Source organism: Peromyscus californicus, unplaced genomic scaffold (assembly GCF_007827085.1).
Source record: "Peromyscus californicus insignis strain IS unplaced genomic scaffold, ASM782708v3 Scaffold_11__1_contigs__length_118956290, whole genome shotgun sequence".
Classification (NCBI taxonomy): Eukaryota; Metazoa; Chordata; class Mammalia; order Rodentia; family Cricetidae; genus Peromyscus; species Peromyscus californicus.
Window position 1 is genome coordinate 84012686 of NW_026294402.1, and position 24805 is coordinate 84037490.

The 24805-nt window shown below is 40.3% G+C and overlaps 1 protein-coding gene across 4 annotated transcripts in view; it reads left to right on the plus strand.

Annotated features, from left to right (window-relative positions):
- Positions 1 to 24805, plus strand: part of Mthfs (methenyltetrahydrofolate synthetase) — a 266405-nt gene that overhangs the window by 198131 nt on the left and 43469 nt on the right. The gene's annotated exons all lie outside the window — the stretch shown is intronic.

Sequence of the window (24805 nt, forward strand, 5' to 3'; positions counted from 1 at the left end):
CTTATGACATTCTCTATATGATGTTCTGTGTGCCTCTTGTACATGAATGGCTATGTCTTTCCCTAGAGTTGGGAAATTTTTTCTATGATTTTACATAAGATATGTTCTATATCTCTGACTTGGTCTTTCATTTGCCTAAAGCTCATCAATTAGGATAGACTGGCATGCCAGTGAGATATATGGATCTTTCTATCTCTTCCTCCTGTAACTGGAATTATAAGAGTATACCACTATACCTGGGTATTATAGTACAATTTTTTAGAGCCTATATTTATTACTTGTTATTGTTGTTGTTTTGAAACCAGGTCTTCCAATGAAGTCTAGGCTGGTTTGGAACTTATTATGTAGTCTAGGCTTGCCTAAAATTTATGATTATCCTCTCTTATCTTCTCAATAGCTGATATTACAGGTATGTGGCACTGTGACCTCTGGTTTATAACTATTAATGTCTTCTAGAAGAGTATTCAGAAGAATACAATTTAAGATGAGGTGACTGAGATAAGCACCATAAGACCTTTAGTAAAATTGAGCATTAATTTCTTATAAAAGACCAGAATGGCCATGCATAGTGGCACACCCTAGTAATCCTCACACTTTGGAGACAATGACAAAAGGATCATGAGTTCTAAGCCTAAGTGACATTGTGAAACCTTTTCTAATTACCTATCCTCCTAAAGAAATAAGAAAATAGGAATAACTGTGAAAATCAAAAATGCCTCACTACCATGAGAAAAAATTCTATTTCTAGTAAAAAGCCAATGTAAGGAACAGTAGTGAAAGATTATGAAAATCAAAGATAAGGATGCCTGTTAGTATTTTTATTTAGTATTTTTATTTTACACACAAGAGTACATTACCACTCACAGATGTTTTACTCTTTTGACAACAGGCCCAATATAGCCACCTAAAGTACTATCAGAATGTATGTAAAGAGGTTCAAATACATTTGCAGCAGTGTTTTCCCCATGGTAGCACTAATTAAAAAGTATAACGCAAAACAATTCAAATTGCCTTCATAAAAAGACAAAAACATACAAACCTCAAATACATTTAATGTCAAATGTACAGGGCCCACAGAAAGAATGTAGCAACATATTCCTGGAAACATAGAATACAGTTAAAATAGTATCTTTGCTTGCTTTTTTATTGCTGTGTTCAAACACATGGCCAAAAGCAATTTAGGGAGGAAAAAATTTATTTGGATTATATTTCTTAATCTTAGTCTGTCTTGAAGGGAAGTCAGGGAAGGCTCTCCAGGCAGGAACAAAGCAAGACTATGGAGGAGTGCTGCTTACTGTCTTGTTCTCCATGGCCTGCTCAGTCTTCTTTCTTACACAGCCTAGGACCAGCCCATGGGTGGCATCATCTGCAGTGAACTAGGCCATTCCACATCAATAATTAGTCAGCAAAGTGTCATCACAAAGTTGCCAACAGACCAATCTGATGGAGACATTTTCTCAATTGATATTCCCTCTTTCAGATGACCCTATTTTATGTCAAGTTCACATGCATTCAATACACACACACACACACACACACACACACACACACACACACAAAACCTAAAAACCAACCAACAAAAATAGATGTACTACATTCCATGTTCTCAAAGTAGAAATTTTTATTAAAAGATGTCAGTTCACAGTAAATTAATTTATAAATTGAATGTGCTTCTTACATAATGTTTTAAGAGTTTGATAAAAAGTGGGAGGGTATTGATTCTAAAATTCATTTGAAAGCAAAGGCAAATGAGAACAGGTTAAAATATTTTGAAATAAAAATGGGAATATAAGGCTCCTATTAAATTAAAAAGTTATAATTTGTTACTAGTGTATGTGTGTAAATGTAGGCATGTTGTAAGTAAATTTGTTGCAACTTTGTGGATTTGGTCTCAGCTTTTGGCACCAAAATGTGAATTTTGCAACTCTAGGAAAGGTATCCCTATTTGGGGAGTCAGGCAACACCTTGAGCAGCTTAGGACAGCTCCAACGTCTGGAGCTGCAAAGAGGCAGCCCAACCATGGAGAGGAAATTTTCTGACTGCTCAGGAGAGTCAAGCCTGGAACTACTTCATCAGGAAATGATATCCTGAGAGTTCAGGAAAGTCAGGCCTGGAGCTGCCAGGATAGTTCTGCAGGGAAGGATATCCTGACTGTTTGGGAGAGTCAGGCTATACCTGGTGTGATGGGGGATGGTCTCCCCACAGGATATAGCAATCCTGCTCCTCTCCTGGAGAGTCACTACAGCTGAGCTTTGCTCTGCACCCACTTAAGGGGGCTTCCTAGCAGAGCTCTGCTTCTCCGGCCTAAGCAATTGCAGAAATGTAGCAATCTCCTCCAGCTCTAGAGAAAAGTGCTACTTTTTCAGCTCTCTCTTGCTCTGTCCACTGAGAGAAGTCTCAGCAAGGTTCTTCTGTTCAGCTCCCCCTTGCTCAGTCCACTATGGGACATCTCAGCAAGGTTCTTCTCTGTGCCAATGAATGAAGGTCTTCATATCCAAAACTCTTTGAGAAAGAGATTTATTTGGGGAGGAGGAGTTCAAAAGAGTAGCTGGCTCTACCAGGGTGGAGAGAACAACTCACAACTGACCAGGCAGGACAGTTTATATAGAATATCTTGGGGTGGAGTAAACCAATGATTGGTTAGTCTTTTTATGCCCATGGATTGGCTAGTTTTGTAAACTAGGGACAGAGATGGCCCTAATTTCAGGGCCAAACTCTGTTTCTTTCACTGGCCTTTCTTGACTTTTTGACACTACCTCTAGGGCCAGAGCACATTTCTTTCACTGACTCTGATTCTAGGGACCAAGAGTGTTATTTTCACACTAGTTTCAGAGTTAGGGCATATTTTCTTGGTTCTGGGTTTGGGGATAAAGTGTTCATTTCTCTGGCTCAGGTCCCAAACCCAGGCTGTGTTTCTTTTGCTGGTCCTGGGCCCCAGAGTCAGGATTCTACTGTCCTGCTCTGTGATTGGTTAGTTTCACAAGTCAGTTGGCCAGGGGCAGAGATGGCTCTGATTTGAGCCAAACTGTGTTTCTTTCACTGGCCTTATCTGAGTTATCTTTCCCTAGTTCTGGGCTCCAGGGTCAGGGTGGGTTTCTTAAGCCAGCCCTTTTACCCTACACATGTGAGCATGTGGGTAGGATGCACACATGCCATGGCATGTATGTGGAGGTCAAAGTACAACTCCTACGAGTCAGTTCTTTCCTTGCATTATGGGCTCCAGGAATTGAATTTAGGCAGTCAAGTTTGTGTGCCAAGCATTTTTAGCCATTGAATTATCTCTCTAACCCTGTGGTTGAGTTGTAAATGTCAATGTAAATAGCTGAGAACAGTAAATATTTGAAAGATTTACTCTGTTTGCAAGATAGCAAACTAGCTTGCCAAATTTGTATAGACATCATTAGAAGAGATGGACTTCTAAGTCTGGAGAAGCTTATCACCTATGGAATCCTAAGCAGTGTCAGCATCAGGTACATTCAGTCTCACTTGTCTTCCAGTGTCAAGGAGATGATGTAGAAGAGAAGGTCAGAAGCATGCTGGTTATTAAGATGGCTTTCATCACAGCTGAAGAGTCTGAAGGCTGTAGAATCTGGTATTTTCATAATGGTAATCAAAATTTCCTGTGTTTTGCCACAGAAAGAGGTTAGTCTTTATTCTATTATAATGTAATCAAACCTGCCCATTGGAGGACAGTATTCTGTCATCCATGTCTTTTCACTCTATATACATCCTTGAGATAACCAATGTCCCACTCACAGATGTGCAGAGACATGAGGCACTCATACGTAATTGTCTTTGACAATGCCCATCCCTCATTTCCACACTCTCTTGGCTTCTGGAAAATTTCCCCATGATTATGCTCTTCCTTCAGCTATCTGATTCATATGATCAACTGAGACTAGTATAAAATATATTCAATTTGTCTGTTACAGCATTTAATTAATGATATTATCAACAGCATTAGGATAAAGTCAACATTCAGTATTATATTAACTATAGCCCTCAGAGTCTGAGATCCAGTCAACCTAACAGACCCCAGAAACCACCAGCATATAACTTACAAGCTCCATTTTCCTTCTCCTTAAGTTTCTGTATTGATTTTTTCATTTGGCCCGAGTCATTAATTCAGCCATGGCTAGATTCATTAATGTTTTCCCACACTCTTTCATAGCACATAAGGAGGAAGTCCTGAGAAATTCTATTATCCATGACAACCAGGTAAGAATGTTGAAGCCAAGCTGATTGATCATGCCAATACAAGAAGAGAAGCCAAGGGCCTAAATCAGCATTCAATTAGAATTTTCCAGAATACCCTCTGTCCCATGGCTGAGTTTCTGCCTCAAAACTAGCCTGAGATTGACCTTTGGATAAAGAAAGATATCTCATGTGGACACATAACTAGGTAGAATCCTGAGTTTTCAAAATGGGTCTCTAAAACTCCCACCATTTTTGTTCTCACCACTATCCAAGAAATGGTTAAGAGATGATAGCTTTCAGGAGACAGGTGTAACTAGTGACCAAGTAGGCTGATTAAGGCATATAGATCAGGAGTAGATGAGGGAGGCAGTGTCAAAATCTTTGTGAGTTGAATTTTAAGATAGCTGGTGTGCTTCTGAACCAACTCAGATGTCTGTAGACAGGCAGCCCCAAAGGATAGTAGATGCCTTGATTAGCAGGGTTTTTTTTATTGTAGTAAAAGATACCATTGTGAGACTGTGAGATTGAGCAAATAGCACAGATTAATCTAAAGGGTTCTAACTGCCAGCTAATTGGACTGGACTAGCAACACTGAAACCCAAGTGCCAACCTCAGTGTGGCATCACAAATAGCTCTGAGAGAAAAAATAAAGATCCACTGAAGTCTACCTACCAGACATGGCAACAAGGCCTTAAGAGTCACAAATTGGGGACATCATTCTCAGTACACCAGGAATATATTCTGGAACTCTTTTATGACAGTGAATGTGTAGCCATCTCCAGTATGATGAAGGATCCAGGCAGTAACCATTGCCATCTGAGCAGCACATCCTCAATTAGCATCTTTCTCCTGGCTCTGCTCATTGAAGACCAAGCCTTTACTGTGGGAGTCCCATAATCTGGAATTCCATCTGAGATGACAGACTGAGATGTCAGTCTACAGTTTTTCAAAATGGCAGACCAAATTGCTATGACACTGGCAATAGCCTGACAGTTTGGAAAAATACAGCAACATCTCTGAGAAGAGTGCTTTCCAGAGCAGGGACTCTGGGATTTTGCTCCCTGAGAGTGTCCACACTTTTTTCAATCCTACTCATCTGATGCTGAGGTTGAATGGGTACAGCAGCAGCCTGGTAGACAACTGTGGTTTCAGCAAACTGAGTCTTTTGAGCCAGCTGTTTTGCTTCAGGCACTGTAATGGGAGAGAGTTTCTCCAAAGAGATAAGGACCACTTTTTAAATAAAAAGATGGGATGTCCTTGGAGCCCAGCTAGCTGAATTATGAAATATTTTGTTTCCTTGGTTAATCATTGATTAATTCTAAGATAGACTATCAAGTCAGAGATTCATAAAGTCGATGGGTCAGGCATTTAGATTGGCCAAGAACTCATGCTTTGAAGGCTGCTTTGAAAAGGAGATTTATGGCATAGATATTATACTAGAGTTTTATAAGATATCACCATCAAGATAATCAAACAAAGGCTATATGTGATTGCTGCATTGTGTCTTATAATTGTATATAAGTCTATAATTATCTCAAAATAAAAATTTTAGTTAATTTTTTAAAAATAGAAAATGGGTAGCCATGTGAGGGAAGCAAGATTCCTAAGCCCAAAGGAATATCTCTATCTGAAGGTTACCTCCTTTTGTTAGACTCCAGTTAATTCAACTATCAGTTGAGGAGTCTTAGATTGGAGTGTCAGTATTAGAGTTGTTGGCCCCAAAGGACCTAGAACTTTTGCATTTTTGAGACAAAATTTTGCATAGTCCAGGCTAAATTCCTACTTTCTGTGTATCCAAAGATGACTCTGAACTCCTGATTCTCCTGCCTCTACATACCAAGTTCTAGGATTAGGCATGTAGCAATATACTCAGATCCCTAATACTTCCCTGTATCTGGCTCTTCTTAATCCACGTGGCATCCATGCACATGTGAGTGTGCTGTGTGCTGGCAAAGAAGATGCCAATCCAATTTTACATTCAGTGGCGGAACCCATCATGACAGTTCATTGGAATTGTGCTAAAAGACCCCAGGTAAACCTTGGGAGTTGAGTTTAGGCATCTTCTCTTCCAGAACATGACAAGAGAATGACCAGGAATCCTGTATCCTAAAAGTCATGGAATTTTGAGCTCACCTCTCCTTCCATTGTCTTTTAGCATACTGAGAGGAGTGCATATGGCTCTCTTTGGAACTATGGAGACCTATGATCATCTATTTTCTTGAAGTAGCTGAGGCTAGGATAAGAGGACAGGGGAGGACCCTTGAGTTAGTAAATAAAGTACATTTGATCTTCCAGTGGCATGGTGGTCTCCTGGAGAGACAGAAACAAATGTCTGTTTCCAGATCAGGAATTGATAATAGCCTGAATAAATGATTCTACCCAGTTCTAGCTTGGTGAACCAGTAGATTTATTAGGATTAGTTGAAGAAGCATGTGTGAGGTGTTACAAGTTTGCATAATCAGGCAGCTGAATCACTGATTTTTTTAAAATTAAAATCAAAATTTTAATTCAAGTATGGTAAATGACACACGAAAACTGACTCTTCACCTGGCGTTCTTACCTGGCTTGCAGGCTCAGCTACACTAATGACTCTTCAGTGGGCAGCCCTATATGACCTGGTAAACTGGGCACCTCTGTCATGTCCAAGTCCCTCAGTGATGCCTGTGCTCCCTCTGTTGTTTCCTAATCCCAGATTTTTATGAGGATCTAAGCTAATGATAGCCACATGGCTTATATAAGACAGTCCCTCAGAGAATGACTTCCATTGTATTGCCATCCTATTAGTCACCCTTTATCTCAAGGAGTGATGAGACAAGTAGCTTCTACTTCTACAGCACTCAGACTAATCTTGTCTGTTCCTGTGCTCCATAGTTTCATAAGCCAGGCTGCTAGAAGCACTTGCATTTCATACTTAAGTCTTTCCTAATTCAAAGAAGTCAAAAACACAGTATTTTCTGATTATCACTGGCTACTTTTAAGGCCTCCATCCACATGCTCAATTATGGACTTTCACTTCCTCTGTTTTGAAGGTAGGTCCTAAGGGGGGGAGGGGTTTTTTCATATCTACTTCTTTGTCTGCTTCCCCACTGCCCTGTTCATCCAATGGATTCCAAGTTTTGGGGGTCCCTAGAAGAGCTCTTATGCACAAATCTAACTTGTACCCCCTTTCCCTTACGTCTTACCCACTGGGGGGAGTCCGGGCAGGAACTCAAGGCAGGAACCTGGAAAAAGAAACTGAAGCAGAGACCATAGAGAAGTGCTGCTTATTTACTTGCCCTTCAAGGCTTGTTCAGTCTTCTTTCTTCCACAACTCAGGACCACCTTCCCTGGAGTGGTACCACCCACAGTGAGCTTTGCCCTGCCATATGACTCGCTAATCAAGTAAATGTCCCACAGACTTGCCTATAGTACAATCTGATGGTAGTAATTCTTCAGTTGATGTCCCCTCTTCCCAGATGATGCTAGCTTATATCAAGCTGACAAAGGCTAGACAACACAGTACACCATGAACAGCCGTTGGTATCAGACAGAAAGTCTTCATTATGATCTGAAGTTGAAATGCCCCTCATAGTGGTATGTGTTTCAACATTTGTATCTCTCTGTTAGAACTTTTGTGGGGTATAGAATCTTTGGGACCCAGATCCTGGTTTACAGACATATGTCATTAAAGGATGTCTCTCATTTTGTCTAGCACTCTGCTTCCTAGTTGCTCAAGATGCAAACTATTTGGCCTCATTCTTCCATCACCATTGATTGTACTACTCCTGACACCATGCCTAAGTTCAGAGTACCTCCACTCTGTGACCTGGAGTTGTAAAGTGAAATAAACCTCTTCATCCCCAAGATGCTATGCTCAAGGTGTTTATCGCAGCAATAGAAATCAAACCAGGGTGTGTACATTCCTAAAAAGATAGCCCTGGACAGCATGATGGATTGTAGCAGCCAAAATAACCCCCCTATGCCTTTATAAGTTGATTTTTCTGAAGTATTGTGGTTGTAGATACAAGAGAAGAAACTGATAAAACCTTTAAGACCACAGTAATAAAAATAAAATAGCAATGAAGGATCAAACATAGACACAGGCTAATTATAAGAAATTTCACACATGATAAAGATAGAATTTCTAATCACCAGGATAAGGAATAAAGAATTCAGTAATTTTTAAAATATATATGACTAACTATTTTAGGAGAAAATTCAGTTATAATCCTACCGAATTCTATGATAAGACTTATGTGAAAAATAAGGAGATTAACATTTTCAGATAAATCATAAAGATTCCCCTTCTCATGGTTCTCTGAACCATATCTAGGATATTCTTTGAATTCTGCTTTATAAAACATTTCATGGATAGGAGACTTCCTTGCCCTGTAACGATTTCTTTTATGGTCCTAAGTGCTCAGTGGGAATGTCTTGCCTCTTGGCTCTGGTTCACAGGTTGTCAGTGCACTGACACTTTCATCAGGTCTGTGTGGGGTCAGTCCATCAGACAGCAATGTGCCCTTGAAATTCGTTCTTTCTACTTGTTGTGCTTCCTTGAGTGTACAATAAAATTTAAGATGTGATCTTGATCCAGAGTGGAAGTGTAAGTTTGCTATTGTTGTTTTGTTCCTTTTTTGGTTTGTTGGTTTTTTTGATAATGAGTGTCTGTGAATTTCTAGTTGGAGTTCTTCCATAGAAATAGATTTGTCCATTAGTTCTTTCAGAATGCAGCATTTGCAGCCCCCTGCTTCTTCTTCCCACATTCCCATTCTCTCTAGTATTAGTTCTTTATCTTTATTTACTGTTTATTGTTGTTGAGCCCTTGACTCCATTCCCCCACCTTGCATTTGCTTCGCCTATTTAACTTCAGCTAGAAGTCTCAGCTACTGTCTCCAGCTGCCTTTTATGACCACCTCTTCTTTAACTCTTTCTATATGCCATCTTCAGAGCAATACCCATCCATCAGAAACCAGTTCACTTTATTCTCACATTCTAAGCATTCAGAATAAAGTTAGAACTCCTTATAGCATTCAAAGCTCTCCCTTTCATCTGCCTCCTCAAACCATCCCCAGGCCTGCCTAGAAGTTAACTAAATCTACAGCACTTTTGAAGAATCTGGTTTAGGGACAGGGTTTTTAAACTATGAAAACGCTGGAGTTTCATCCAAAACAATGGTTAGTTTGAAATGTATCCATGCCAAGTAAAGATTTAGTTTTAGATGCTGCTTCACTTGAAGCAGATTCTGCTTGTAAACAATGATTTATTGAATGCCTGCTCCACACCAGGCACTAATTCAGCGGCATTCCACTTGTAATCCATTCTTTGGAGTGACCACATAAGTCAGGTTAAGACACAACAACCATGGAGAAAGACATATGAAAACTCAGACGCTCGAGATGGGAGCTTTGCTTTCTCACTTATCAGTTTTCTTTTCCTTTACTCATTTGCATCCCACTCCTTGGCTCAGGGGGCTAACTACAGCTGTACATTGCACAAGACCCTGGAGGGACAGAATAGCATCAGTTTTCTCTCAAATGCCTTGACTAAATGCACGTGGTAAGTGGAGGCAGCCACAGACCATTGAAAAGCTTGGGCGTGAGTAGTTTGGATTTCTTGTTTACTGATGATAGATACATTTTTCAGAGTTCACATCCACTCTCTTCAGTTATATTTTCCATGAGCTCTTTAGAAAGTCCTCTGAGCTGATGTAACTTATTCTCTGATTAAAAATAAATAATGGTAAATGAATGGGCAGGGAGAAACCAAGAAGGATGGGATGATGGAGAAGGTATTTATGAAATATCCCTTGCTCATCATCAGCAAACCCTCCAGTGGGTGTCAGCTGCCTTACAAATGCTTGCTGATTTCTTATTCGTCACAACCTCTCTAGGAGGCTGAGAAATAGCCCAATTTCTATTCAAAGTAGAAATAAATGAAGATTTGGTAAATATTACTGGCTAAGCTGCTGCAGAATGTGATTTATTTCCTCTGAGCCTTTTGGGGGTCCACAAGAGCTATTTATAAAATATAGATTGGCTATTAGGATGACTAATAGGTACCATGGGACATTATTGGAAGATTATTTTTATTTTTTTGCTTTTGATGGGCACATTTGGAACTCTTTTTTGAGCTGAGTTCCCTTTGGGTGTCCAGGCACTAGCCACCTGATAGAGTCAGTTAAATGAAACAAGTGTTTGCTACAGGATGTCCATCATAGTATAGAAGCAACACAGTGCATGAGATTCATGATCCAACATGTAAAACTTAATCCAGAGCTGGTAACATGAAAACACATGCTTCCCCTCCCTCCACTCATACCCAGGCTTCACTAACAATCAGGGTTTTCCCCCGGCTCTTTCAGTTTGTAGCTCCAGGAGCCTTCTCATACAAGTTGCACAAACAGACTCAATCAGTAAACAGAACTGGAATGCTGGATGAAACACATTAGCTCTGCTCAATTGAATTATTAAGACACTAGACAGATGCATGCAAGTGTCCACTCTGTGCTTGGCCCCTAACGTGGCTTCAGTTATGTGGTGGAGAAGTAAACAGGTTCAGCTCCATCTAAGAAGTTGACCCTCATAATGGACAATGGAAGATGAGCAGATACTACACATTATACACTTCATCATGACCATAAGAAGGGCTGCAAAGGAGCAATCAAAGGTGCCAGACCAGTCGGGATTCTTGTCTACTAAAATGGGCACAATGCAGCCCCTACCTTGAAGGTGTCTGTGAGAAGCAATCAAGATGATGTGTGATTGGTCTACAACATATTACCTAGTGCAGAGTTTTTGTTTTGTTTGTTTATGGTTGTTGTTTTTTAATAAAGTGTAGAGCAGCTGTGTGTAAAAAAGAAGCCACCAGGTAGAAATTATAGAAAACTTTTCAATGAGAGACAAACTCCTTTGGCATCTTGTTGCCCTTTTCCTGAGTGTATTATGGGTATGATGGCTGGATCAGGTGTCCCTTATGGTGAGTATAAATCAAGACCCAAGACACTCACACATACAGCAATCCCTGCCCTTCTGGAACTGCTGTACCAAGGCCAGTTTGGTTCTAGACATTGTATGTAGAAAACAACTTTTTATTGGTCATTTCACAACCATGTAGGTTTTCTGTAGCCTAATACAAACCCAAGAAGACACACCTATTGAATATATAGGAATTCCAACTTTCTACACGTTTTCTACTAACAAAAGGGTAGTAATTTTTCCTTCTATATTCTGGAACTTTCTGAGACAAAATAAAACTTACCAAGTAAAGAATTATTGTTAAATGTCACAGGATTAGTATAAGAATTGTTTGAAATCAATTTACTATTTTACGAAATTAGCATAACATATAGCAGTGCTATTCTGTAGAGAGAACAAAAGAAAAAAGAAGCCACATGTGTAACTTCAGATTGCTAGTAGTCATATTTTAAAATGAAAGGTAAAGAGAATTAGAATAGTTTATACTCACCAAATATATGTAAAACATCTCTATCTTGAGTGTAATAAACATCACCAGTACGAACAAGACGTTTTCCATTCTGTTGTCCTTTTAATGTTCAAATCTGATGGATGCTTTACACTCTCAGCACAACTCAGTTCAGGGAAGCCTCATCTTCTAATGATGCTTAGTAGTCTGCAGCTCATAACTGCTTTATTGGACAGTGGAGTTATGCAATAGGGTTCATGGAGGAATTTGAGAGCCAACATTAGTTGGGGGAAATAATAAAATTATTTTAAAAGGTCTTTGCTTACTTAATGCACAAACTGATTTCCATCTCTTACACATTTATAATTTCAGTTATAATGACTTTCTCTTAAAAAATTAAGATAAAAATTCTCCTTGCTAAGTCAATGCATCTGTGCTAAATTGTAACATAATTAAAAAAGAGTCTCAAGACTCCATGGAAGCAATAAAAAGGTGGTTTGCATATATTATTCTTTCTTTTTCCTGCAATTACTTCCATTTCCACCATCCGTATCACCACTAATCTAAACTCAAGTCATTATATTCCTAACCTGTTCTTCCAGTATTTCTCCCATGCTGTTGAATGGTCATATTCTTCTAGCACAGTTAATTAGCCCTGACGGCTCAGCCACATCTCCCCCATCTCTCCCATTGATCCTGCAGCTGCACTCTGTGCTGCTTTTGCATCTCACTTATCTTGAGCCCCACCATGGCCTTGCAGCACAAGCCCTGACATCGTAGATCCGTACCACTCAATGTGTGTTCATGGGTCCTTGGCCCTGCCCCTCTGTTCCTCTTGGAGCCACAACAGGAATCTTTTCAGAACATATTGCACTGTCATAGACCTGCCATTGTGTTGTCTGTGATGGTGGGTACTAACTTACTTCCACTTTTCTTTTCCTGTCCTCACTCCAGAGGGGCACCTGTGCTTGCAACCTTGCATCTGCCTGAAACACTGGGCCAGTTCTCCCTGTGCCTCTCTGACTGCTTCTTCCAGGTTCCTTGATTGGTGTCTCTTCTTCTTCTGTTTCTTGGACAGTGTTATTCCTGGGGAATTCCCTCTTCAGCCCTCTTCTCACTGACTTTCACATGCACTATCTGAGTGTTCCAAGCTCACAGCCCATTTCCTGCCCTTTCACTTAAAAACATACCTGTACCCCATTTCTTATTTCCTTACTTCCTTTTGTTTTCATCAAGATCCACCTCCTCTTCAAATATTTTCACCATCGGTACCCTAGAACTCATTCTTTTTCTCTGACTCTACACATGGGATCCACATCCCCTCAACTACCAGCTCAACTACATACCTTCAACCATTCCCCTTTACTCACTCTCCTTCAGCATACAGACAAACTTTCTTCTTTTAAGAACAAAACCCACTTTATATCTTAGCTCCAACTCTCTCATTTCTATCTGCTGCCCTGTTCCTGAGTTTTACTTAGCTTTAAGAAAGGCAATCCTCTCTCTTACTGAGTCCTGGCTACTGAAATCTGTGTTCTTTTTTTCCTGAGCCTTATCTTGAGAGTGAAATGAAGCTAAAATATGTTGCTGAAACGAAACTGACAGAAAGATGCATGTCCACGTTGGCCACCAGAGCAGGAACTAAAGTTTGACCCCAATGGGACCTGTGGTGGAGTAGGTAAATTCATCTCATAGTTGTCTGCCACTGGATCAAGAATGTCAAAAAAATTATTTATAGCTACTTAACCATTGCTAGGTGGTTGTCCCTGGGGGTGTTACCTCTTTTATGTGTTATATTCAGGCTGCACATATGCAGATATGAGCAGGCTCCCAAAGGCCTTTCATAGCTTAGCACTCAGAGGAGTTAAATACTAAAGCAAAGATACACAGGGCAGATGGAGGTGAGGCACTATTACTGCACTGAGGCCAAGTGAATGTGTCACATGAATGGCCACTCATGTCTGCCTATTTTCTTCATTAATCTCAGTCGGTGGCTGAATCTTTTTTTGTGTGTGTAGAAAGACAATTTATTCAGTCATGAACTTAGTCATGGAGAGTAACAGATCTGATGGTGAGACAGGTCAACCAAAGTGGAGATGGTATCAAACTATAGTGGTCAAAGAATAACCCCTAAAAAAGGCAACTCTTATCAAAGGTTGGTTTAATTTAAAAAACAAAAATAGCAATTCACTCTTCTCAACCTGACCATTTACCGTTGCTGAAAGAGTTTTTAGGCCTAAGATAAACAAATAGCCATAAAAACATCACTTGGTAATTTCATAAGTGCTGGTGCTGACTGAAGTAATATAGGCTAAGAAGGTAAGCTCAAATCCAGATAAGATAAACAACTGTCCCCCTTCTAACATGGGAAAAATTCAATGAAATTCACACCAAGTGTCCAGTCTTCTTGGGGACTCATGCTGTACATATCAAGGTTTCAGTGGCTGGGAAGCCAAGTATATAGTTATTGACACTCTATCTGGATAATTTTGATGAGACAGAGCCCACAGATCTGGGATCATGAATAACCATTCTCTTTGCTATTGTACTCTGTCATCAATTCAGACCACTATTACATAAGCCTTGCAGTATCCAAAGAGAAAATCTGGCTGGCTTTCATTGAATGAGTCATCTTGGCTACTTGAATGTCTCCTCTAGATGATGCTTTCTCATGAATGAACAAGCACACAAGCAATGTTTTCCATTGTTTCTTTTTTTGTTTTGTCCTGCACTAATAAAAATATGGTGGGGTTGGATGTGTGTTAGCTGAACATAGATAGAATTTACTGACATGGGAAACTTCTTCCATGACTCAGGACTTAATGACCTAGAAATAAACAACTGGAGTGGTCTAAATAGCTGCTGGGATGGCTCCTGGAAACCTGACACAGCAATGACCTATAGTAAATTAGGTGGAGATGTAGGAAATTGCCTGAGAAGAATATTGGGGCAAGGATCAGAAGATACAGAAAGGTGAGCCTATTAAAGCAGAGTTATTGTACAAGATGGAAAGTCTTCAACTTGATGATGTACCCTTGAATCCTCAGAGGACCATACCTTTCATTAAGCCAATAAAAATACACTTTGACTATAACTCAGTAGAGATGGAAAGCCTCCACAATGGCTGCCCTTGGAGTGTTCATGAATCTGGTTCCATTATCCCAAGTAAGAATGGCAAGGTTGCTTCTGAAACAGCAGGGATTGAGCAGTGGCTTTGCCAGCAGAGATAAGGAAAGTAAATTTCTATTGTGGATATCAGGGTTATGAAGAAAGGATGGAATCACTGTGTCTTATTGGGTAAGGTGAGCATGTAGTCAAGGAGTGACTTGAAATTTTAAAATAAAAAAACACCTAACCCAAACTAAGATCTTAACAGAAGAGGCTGATATCAATTATTGTGATGGAAGGTCAAGGTCCCACTTAGCTTCCAGATGCCAGACAGAATTCAGTGACTGAAGAGGAGGTGAGGTCCCCTTCAAGATGCTACTCTTAGCATTTTAAATGAAGATATTTCTAATTCTATTACAAAAGGATTCATAGGCACTTGTCAGAATAAGGGCTTATAGAAGTCAGGTGAAGAATGGAGTGCCAGTCCCTGACTGCATAGATTGGGCCCAAAGGACCAGTGTGGCTATTGTATTTCTGGTGTTTGAGTGTATAATTGGGATGGATATATTTAGCAATTGTAAGAGCTCTCTCCTTGGTTTCCTGACCTTGGAGTAAGAACTATCATGGTCAAAAGACCCAAATAACATCTGACCCTGTCTTCTAATAGTCTGGCAAAGTTAGGAACTGAAAAATACTACTACCTTCCTAAAGAACCTGAAAGGAACATTGTCTGTAATAAAGACCTAAATCAGTGATTCCCTTGAGTATTAGGGTTATATGGGAACATTCTCAAACAGGAAATTTGGGGGTTGGAGACTCTGTAGTTAAGAATACTGGTTGCTCTTTCAGAGGACCCATTTTTGGGTTTGATTCCCAGAATCTACATGGTAGCTCAGAACAATCTTTAACTCCATTCCCAGGGGATCTGATGCCCTCTTCTGACCTCAGTGGGCACCATGCATGCATGTGGTACATAGACATACATGTAGGCAAAACTGTCATACACATAAAATAGTAAGTTAAACTAAAAATTACAAGATTTATTTTAAGAAAGCAAATTTGGTGGCGGAGGAGGGGGGTTCCAGAAATCTGTATTTTAATGAGCCTTCCAGGTGATTCATATTTAAAGTTTAAAGCTAATGTCCTAATGGCAGGCTCTTTCCTACTCTTGTTTGTTAAAACTGCCTACTAAAGGCACTTGTTCATTTAATACTAGATAGTTGACAGTATAAGTAAGCCTTCTTTGCTTGATGTGGTTTCTCCAATGGAAAAGTTTCTCAGCCTTTTTTCTGGTGATGTTCTTCTTAGTTTCTCACCACTAATGAAGAGAAATAGTAGTTCACATTAACATGAGAAACACAGAAGGACACATTCACTCCTTTGGCCTAGTGTTTGGTTAACTCTCCTCCCATTTATCTGTAACAATGGTTCAAAGAGATCCTGGTCAGTTTGACATTCATTTCATAGTACACCAAAATACTCCACCAGTAACGATGTGATAATTGGACCTAGGATGCAACAGTAATTGGCAAGAACTCTGATTCCCCTTAAGTTACATGCTGGGATGGGAGAAAAATGGCACCAAGGTTCAAGAGCCTGACATGGTGACAGAGGCTCTTGGGAGTCCAAAGTCATGGGGCATGCTCTGATACCTTGCTCTTTTGTAGGAACAAATTTTGGCAATTTGGTCCCCCTTCCACAAAGAGACTGAATTGATAGATTTCTAATTTTGGAGGCACTTGAGAATGTGGGAGGGACCCCATTTACCAGGCAATTCTGATACCTTGGGGTTCTCGTATGGCACAGAGAAAGAACTGTTCAGCAGATGCAGTCTGTAGGGAGGCTGCCCTTCTGGCTCAGTCAGATGCCCCTGCAGATCCATCGGGGCATTGGCCATCCCCAGTGCTTGCAGTGGCTGGTGGGATCTGACTAGTTTCAGTAGAAACAGTGAGAGCTGATAACCAAAAAGCCAGGAGCTACTTCTGACTCCACCTGAAAAGTTTGTGTATGTTACAAAAGCACTCCACTCCCCTGACTCGCTTTAGACACTGTGTCTTTTCACTACTTACTAGTCCAGACAGGCAAATTGATACAGTGTTTGACCTTGGATTTAAGTCATTAAATCCAATATGCTGTCACTCATTCACGAGTCTGATGGAAATGTTTTCTTGTTGGAAACTTTCCTTCAAGGTGTGACTTGGGAACTCAGGTTTACAGCTCTGCCTTCTATTGAAACTTCAGCTTTTTCTGGGGCAGAGGATGGAGAATTATGCACTGGCAATCTTTATTTCTGCTTGGCCAGATGGAACTTAGCTAAACAGATCCACAGGGTATAGAAGCTGGGAAAGGTGGGGATAGCCGAACAGGGCTGTGAACAGTTTGCTGAAGTAAGAGTCTGCTATGTGCCGTTATTCTAAGGATGGTATTGAAATACAATGGGACATTGAAATATAGGAACATTTTTATGTCTTCTAACAGATGACTGGTGTTCTCCTGAGTGTTCCCATTGTTTCTGGGCTTTCTATGATGGCTCCATTCTTTGCATTATAAGGAAGTGAAGGTTTTAAAACTCCTTTGGTCAAAAGAAGAAGTTGTGTGCTTTAAGTGGGAATACACAGTGTGTTCCCATTATTATGCCTATGAACCTCTCTTTGACATCTACAGGGGAAGCAAAGCGGTTTTGTTTCCTCATTCCCCCAAAGTTATTAAAACGGAGAAAACAGACAAATCCATGTTCTGATCAAGCAGGTAATTAATACAACATAAGAAAAGTAAGCCAACTGTAGAAGGTGGTGCTTGGGTAAGCAATTTTTAAATAATAGCAAATAAACAAACCACACTCTTTTCTAAATTATAGCTGTTGGGCTGGGATGGTATCTCAGTTGGTAAAGTGCTGGTTTTGCAAGTATGAGGACCTGAGTTCAATTCCTGGTATCTATGTGAAACAAAACCCATTAACTAACAAACAAATAAGCAAAACAAAATTACAGGTACTGTGGCATGCACTTGTAAACCAGTACCTGCAGAGAGGGGCAGATTCCTGGGGCTCAATGGCCAACTAATTTAGCTCCCTTGAGGAATTCTAGGTTCCCCTGAGAAGCCCTGTCTCAAGTAACAAGGTGAACAGCTGCTGAGGAACAACTACTAAGATTGTTCACTGGCCTTTACACACACATACACACACACACACACACACACACACACACACACACACACACACACACACACACATTCACACATGCATAGCTCATTTTTCTGTTTCTTAAAATATGCTCCCTCTATGTCAGAGTTAACTGTTCTGGAAGACAGTGCCTGATTCTCAGCAGGCAGCCCCTTATGAAAGCCACTTCAGACAAGATCATATTCAGCCAAAGAAGATTATCAGTTGAACATCTGGCTTCCGCAATCCCAACAGCTGCACACATTTTCAGTTTAAGCAGTGTCCATATGGCCCATATGTGTGTCATTAGCCTCCAAATTGACCCCCAGGATCTGGATGTGTGACAGGGCTGCCAAGGAGTGCAGAAAGAGTTCACAGGGGGTAAATTGAGAAGAAACTCCCATCTGTCTATGGACCATGGGCTTCTGTGGACTCGGCTATCCACGAGTGGTTCTGAGAATGGTGTGGACAGACCAGCTGGACTCCTCAGGCTCCCTGTTGGAATCTGTAGACCCTTCAAATACAGAGCACGATCGATCACCCACTACCACAGAAATGCAAGACTTAGGACAAGGCAAATACAACTGGGATAGGAGGAAGTAGAGACCTAGTTGAGACTGCATGATCTTCTAGACAAAGGACCTCAGCAAAAGTGGAGCCTTTTATATTTCAAATATAGTGAGAATCTGCCATTTGAATTTTTCATCAATTTTATTGATGTGGATATACATACACACACACACATATATAACTGTATTTAGCATGTTAATCTTTTTTTAAAATGTACTAGTATTCTATTTGGTGTATATAAATGTTTTGCCTGCACTCATGTCTGTTCATCATGTGTTCACTATGGGTATGCTGGGAACTGAATCCCAGTCCTCTGCTAGAACAGTTAGTGAGTGCCCTTTGCTGCTGAGTTCTCTCCCACACCTAGCATATTAAACCACTTTAAGGTGTATAGTTCAGTAAAATTAATCATATTCCCAACATATACCATTATTATCACTATTTCCAGATCCCTTTCATTACCCCAAACAGAAACTCGGTACCCATTAAGCAGCCACTCCGTTAGGTTTTCTTCCCAAGCCCTAGAAACTGCTAATCTGTACAGTTCTGTAAACTTGACTGTTCTGGAAATTACATATAATGATATAATATTTTATGTGGCTTCTTTTAACTCTTGAGATGCCTGCCTTTATGAAATTCCCATAGCTAGTTTTGAAAATAAACTTCATGCAATTGGGGTAAATTGAATATATGCTGGTGTAGATGTCTGTGGTTGGCATGTTCCAGGAGAGGGAGTGTAGGTTGTTTATTTTGGATATGACCCCCAAAAGAGTGGTAGGTTATTGGGAGAGCAAGTCAGTGAAAAGAGGGGGAGAAAGTGTGGCTCCCAACAGGTAACCATTGTGGACAGCTCATCCTCAAGTCCTGCAGAGAGTTCTGTAAGATGGTTAAAAATATATACACCCACAGTTTTCTCTATCAAGGAGTAAAGGGACTGTCACAACTGACTCCACCAATAACGGTTAAGGGTTATGGAAGCTGTACCCCCATATCCAAACCTTAGGCCAATAGCCGAAGATGTAAACTCTGGGGGCTAGGGTGGGGAGCACAGGTTCTTGAGGATGTGAATGTGGCCCCAACAGTCTACTACAATTGGAGAGCACAGGGATGGGGCAAGAAAGGAAGATATATCTCAGGTGAGTAGATCCAGAGGGTCAACACCAGCAGAAGGAAGATAGAAGAGGAAGCACAGGTCTGGAGGGTAGGTGATAGATAAACAAAACAGAGAAGTGGATGGATGCTCAGCAATATAACAAAGAGGTGGTATAAAAAGGCCATTGGAAATTCCAAATGAAGTTCATGGGTTAATGGCTTTCACATCTGGTGTGGACATTGAATGGGTTTTGTATGGGCTGCTCAGAGGAGGCAGACATGCTCCGACACTGGGAATGTACTTCTCCCATGAAGAGAGTCACCCTGGAGTCAGCTTCCACCTCATTATCAAGTCTCTACTCAGCCAGTTCTGAACACACTTGGCAACAGGGTTTGGCAAACATCTGTAAAAAGCCAGACAGCAAATATTTTAGCCTTTATGGGCTCTTCAGTCTCTGTCAGAGCTACTCGCTACAGCCATTGTAATGCAGAGGCAGCCGCAAAATACAGACATGAATGATCATAGCTGTGTTCCAATAAAATATTTACAAAATAGGCAGCAGGCCCAATTTGTCCCATGGGCCATGATTTCAGATTCCCATATTTGTGAAATGAGCAATCCCCTCCCTTCCTTACATTAAGTGGCATCTAAGGGCTGCTGAGGCACCCCACTGGCTTTCAAAGCACAATTTCAGCACCGCTTTGGATATAACTTAAACTTTTCCATATTGCCTGCTGTCAGCAATGAGGAGGGAGGAAAGGGAAGGGGTGAAGATACATGGTAATTTCAACAGTAACGAGGTACTGTTATTTAAAATGTTTAATATGTTTCCTCATTTAATGTTGACCAGATTCTGCAAACTATTTTACATGTGGAAAAACTGGGACTGGGGTGTCAGTTCTCCTAAGTCACATATCCAGCAATTGGTAAAGCAGCTTAAACCTAGAAGAGGTGGGTTTCAGCATGCTTCGCACTATGCCCCTTTGCCAGTTGAACTCTGGTGAGCACAGTAATTAAGCAGCTAAGCAAAATGAAACAATAATAGCATACAGCAAGGAAGATACCACTTTGCACTTCCCGATGCCCATGATTCATTAGGTTTTTATGACTGCTAGTCACAGGCAGACTCAGGTAGACTTAAGTAACAGGGTCATTGTTGGAGTAATAGGGTGGGAAGCTGTCGACACAGATGAGAATGTGGACAGCAGGTAGCGGTAGACAAAAGAATGGCTGGCAGGATCTGTGACCTGTGTCTGGAGTAAAGAAAAGCTCAGCCATTTAGACAGGGAGCATCCCACTCCTTGCCTTGCCTGGCATGTTCTCTCTCTCTCTCTCTCTCTCTCTCTCTCTCTCTCCTCTCTCTCTCTCTCTCTCTCTCTCTCTCCTTCCCTCCCTCCCTCTGTGTGTGTGTGTGTGTGTGTGTGTGTGTGTGTGTGTGTGTTCATGCGCACGCATGCTCATGCGTGCAAGTGTCAGTGTGCATCTGTACTTGTGAACACTGATTACAGAACAGCCAACTTGGAGTAATTATTGGTCTAAGGTATTTAAGAGCTGCTGGGGAGTGGAAATTGATGATAGGTGGTCACAATGAAAATAAAATAAAATAAAAACCACACTACACCAAACAAAACAAAACAAAATCCTAAATCCTATACACAAGACAAAGGGGAATCATAAAGAGTTAGGTTAATGCTTCCCAGCTAAAGAAAGAATCATCAACTAATCTTTAGAGACATTTGCCAGTTCTAAATTCCAACAGTTGCAGAGATTTCCACATAAAGAATGTCAAAGAGAACTAAGATGTCTCCACAGTAGTTTTACACAACAGCTCTCTATAAAAATGAGTCCACAATGAAAACCCAAGTCAAGCAATTAAGCTGTAGGCAAGTCAAAGTGCTTTTACAATGAGCCATGGCAATGGAGTCCAGCCCAAGGTTTCCTGGTGAGTCAATTTGAGATTAAAATCAAACTTAGAAAAGGTAATGTCTGCAAATTTCTCCACTTCTCCCTCAGCAGGAGCAGGTAGTCCATCTTGGTGTATTCTCTGGTGTGAGACCAGGACAAAAGCCATTCCATTTAGAGAGCTGTACTTCTTTCTTTTTTTAAAAAATAAATTTATTTATTTTACACCCCTCCCACAATTTCCTTTTCCTCCTCTACTCCCAGTTCCTCCTCCCACACTGTTCCCACCCCCACAATCCACTCTCTTCCTTTTCTGTTTAAAAAAAGGCAGGTCTCCCATGAGTATCAACAAAACATGGAATACCAAGTTAGTAGTAAGACTAATCATCTCCCCATGTATTAAGGTGGGGCAAGGTGACCCACTATGAGGAGTAGGGTCCCAAAAGCCAGTAAAAGAGTCAGAGACAGCCCCTGTTCCCACAATTTGGAATCCCACAAGAGGACCAAGCTACATGACTGTACTTTCTGAAAAGCTGGTAGTAGATAGTTTCCACTGAGAACTAAATTTGGCCCCTGAGCATCAATTTCACCTTTCCCAAACACTGTAATTGCCAGAATAAATGAAAATGCCTGGCCACCCTGAAGCAGACATGGGGCTTGCCCTGGATGTCCCTTTGGCCAGATTCTCTCTCTTGTTGCTCTCATGTAGCCCCAAGGAGTCTACTCACTTCAGCTCTGTCCTTTACATCTTGTCTCAGAGTCTGCCTGGCAGCATTCAATGAACTCTGTGTGTACCTGAATGACTTCTTAACAAGCAAACTAAGCAAGACATGCATATGACCAGGAACACTGCCTGAAACAGAGGGTAGAGGGGTACCATTAATAGTATCAGATGGCATCATGCATGAGAATTAGAAAAGTTCAAATTTCAACTGTCTAGCTTCAAGAAATAGAATGGAACTTGGGCATGTTTTGTAACCATGCCCAAACCATCTCAATCCTTATAAGTGCAAACTGAAATAACCAAATTGTGCAACCAAAGAATTTGACATTTAAGTTTCTCCACACTGTGCCTTGTAGCACACTGTCTTTATTTTGTGTGAGGTCCCATCATTCTTCCATTAACCAGCAATGCTAATAGTAGGAGCTTTCCTAGACTGGGACTATTGTATTTTGATTTCTTATCATGAATCAAGAACATACTCCTTATTTTATTGATCCTGTTTGCAAGTGCACAATGAATGTGAGAATATACACTAGGGTGCTGGTGTGTGTGTGTGTGTGTGTGTATGTGTGTGTGTGTGTGTGTGTGTGTGTGTGTGTGTAGGACAGAGGACAATTTCAGAGATGCTGCTTAGGTGCGCTATACTAATTTGTTGTAGTTTTGAGACAAGATCTCTCACTGCCAGAACTTTCCAAGTAAGCTAGGCTGACTGGCCAGTGATCACCAGAGACCTGTCCTGAAGTTACAAGCATGTTCCACCATGCAATTTTTTTAAATGAGTTCTGGCAATGAAGGTCAGTTACCAACTGATAACTCCCAGCCCCTAGGGATTTTTACTTAAAAATCAAAACCATGTTTGATTCAATGAACTATAACCATATGCCAGGCTCTGACAAAGGTGCTTTGGGGAGCAGGCACTAAATACTGAACCAGCTTCAATATACCCACTATTGGAGCACAGGAACTTCATACACAGAACGTGCCATACAAAAATTTGACCATGATAATGAAGAGTGAAATTTGACAGATTCAGATGGGATAAACCTCTAAACAGTTTACAGTGTATGTAAAAAATGTACATAGGCTTGAAAGAGAGAAAAAATATATGCAGTTAAATAAAGAAATAGATAGTTTTTAAAAATAAAGTCTTTAAAGAGACAGTAAAGGTAGTATAAAAAATAAGTCACGTAAAAATGGATATTATGCAGAGAATCTGGATTGTGTTGTCTTTGGGATTTTTAACTGAAGAGAGATATTTGATTGTAAAGGCAGTGGAGTTAAACCAATATGTATATTTTAAAGATACCTTGACTTCAAAATTTGGATGTAAGGATATATTGCTTTGGAAAGGAGACTCTGCTTTTGTTTCCACAGAAAGCCAGAGGCTATGGATTTGTTCAAGATTAAGATACATCAGGTTTGACCAGCCAAGACCCCCTGAAAGGTCTCCGATGACACCATGGCCCAGATGATCCAACATCCAGAACCATTTCAAGGCAACTGGCTCAGAAGATACACCCTCACGGACTACTCCATAATCCTAAAATTTTCTTTGTGCCCCCATAAGATACAGCGCCCCCCTCCAGCAGGAAGTAGTGAGAGAAGCTACGCCCAAATTCCCAAATATACCAAGCTGGCTTTGGAGATGGAATAGGCTCACTCCTTCTCCAAACCCAAACATACTGCTAAAAAAAAAAAAAAAAAAAAAAAAGTGAGAGAGTCTTTTGTTCCATATCAGAAGAGCCCTCTGGTGTGGGACAGAGAAAAACCAATATTTTTATTTAAATCAGGTTGATTATAAATGTGATCTCTTTCTAAAGAAGAAAAGGGGATATGATATAGATATGATAGGATAAAAGGGTAGATTACTGAATCTACTTTTAAAGAGCAACTTGTTTAAAATGCTTTACATTGCTATGAATTTTAGTTTATTGATACAAGTTTAAGCTTAATTTTGTTATACTGTATATATATGTGTGTATATATATTTAAATATATATATGTTTCTATTCTCTTTTGAGGTATTATGTTTGTGTAACTCATTTAGATTGTAATGGATAATTAAGAAATACAGATTAATAATTATTCTTATATGATAGTCAAACTTATAGTCATGTTGTTTTCTAGGTATACATAGATATAATTCAATTAGATAATCTTTAAACACTTCAAAGACCTACAGAATATGGCATTTAAAATGTTTTAAAAAATTTAGACTTTCTGGACAATGAGACATGTCTGCTCCTGGCAACACCAATTTACTTCAGAAAGGAGGATGGGCATCGAAGACACTCTATATGGAGTTTATCTTCTTCTTGGCAAAAATAGTCATATAGGCAAGAAACTGCTCTTGCCTGGACTGCTTGATCAACTGGACATGCAGGACCCATAGGAAGGTGACCACTGAACTTTGCTTGACAAAATGGTCCTTCAGGTTCCTGCTTAGCAGAGGAAACTGCCAGACATTCTACAGGATACATAGAAAAGTGACTGAGAGACTCTAGGCCTGTGGGCTGAAGACAGATACCCAACTTTACAGAAAAACATTAGGTGACTGTCCAGGCTGCCAGCTGTCTCTGTCTACTCTTGCAAGACTCTCAAATGTTGCTTGCATCCTTCTCCCATTTCTCAGGTAATATTATATCCT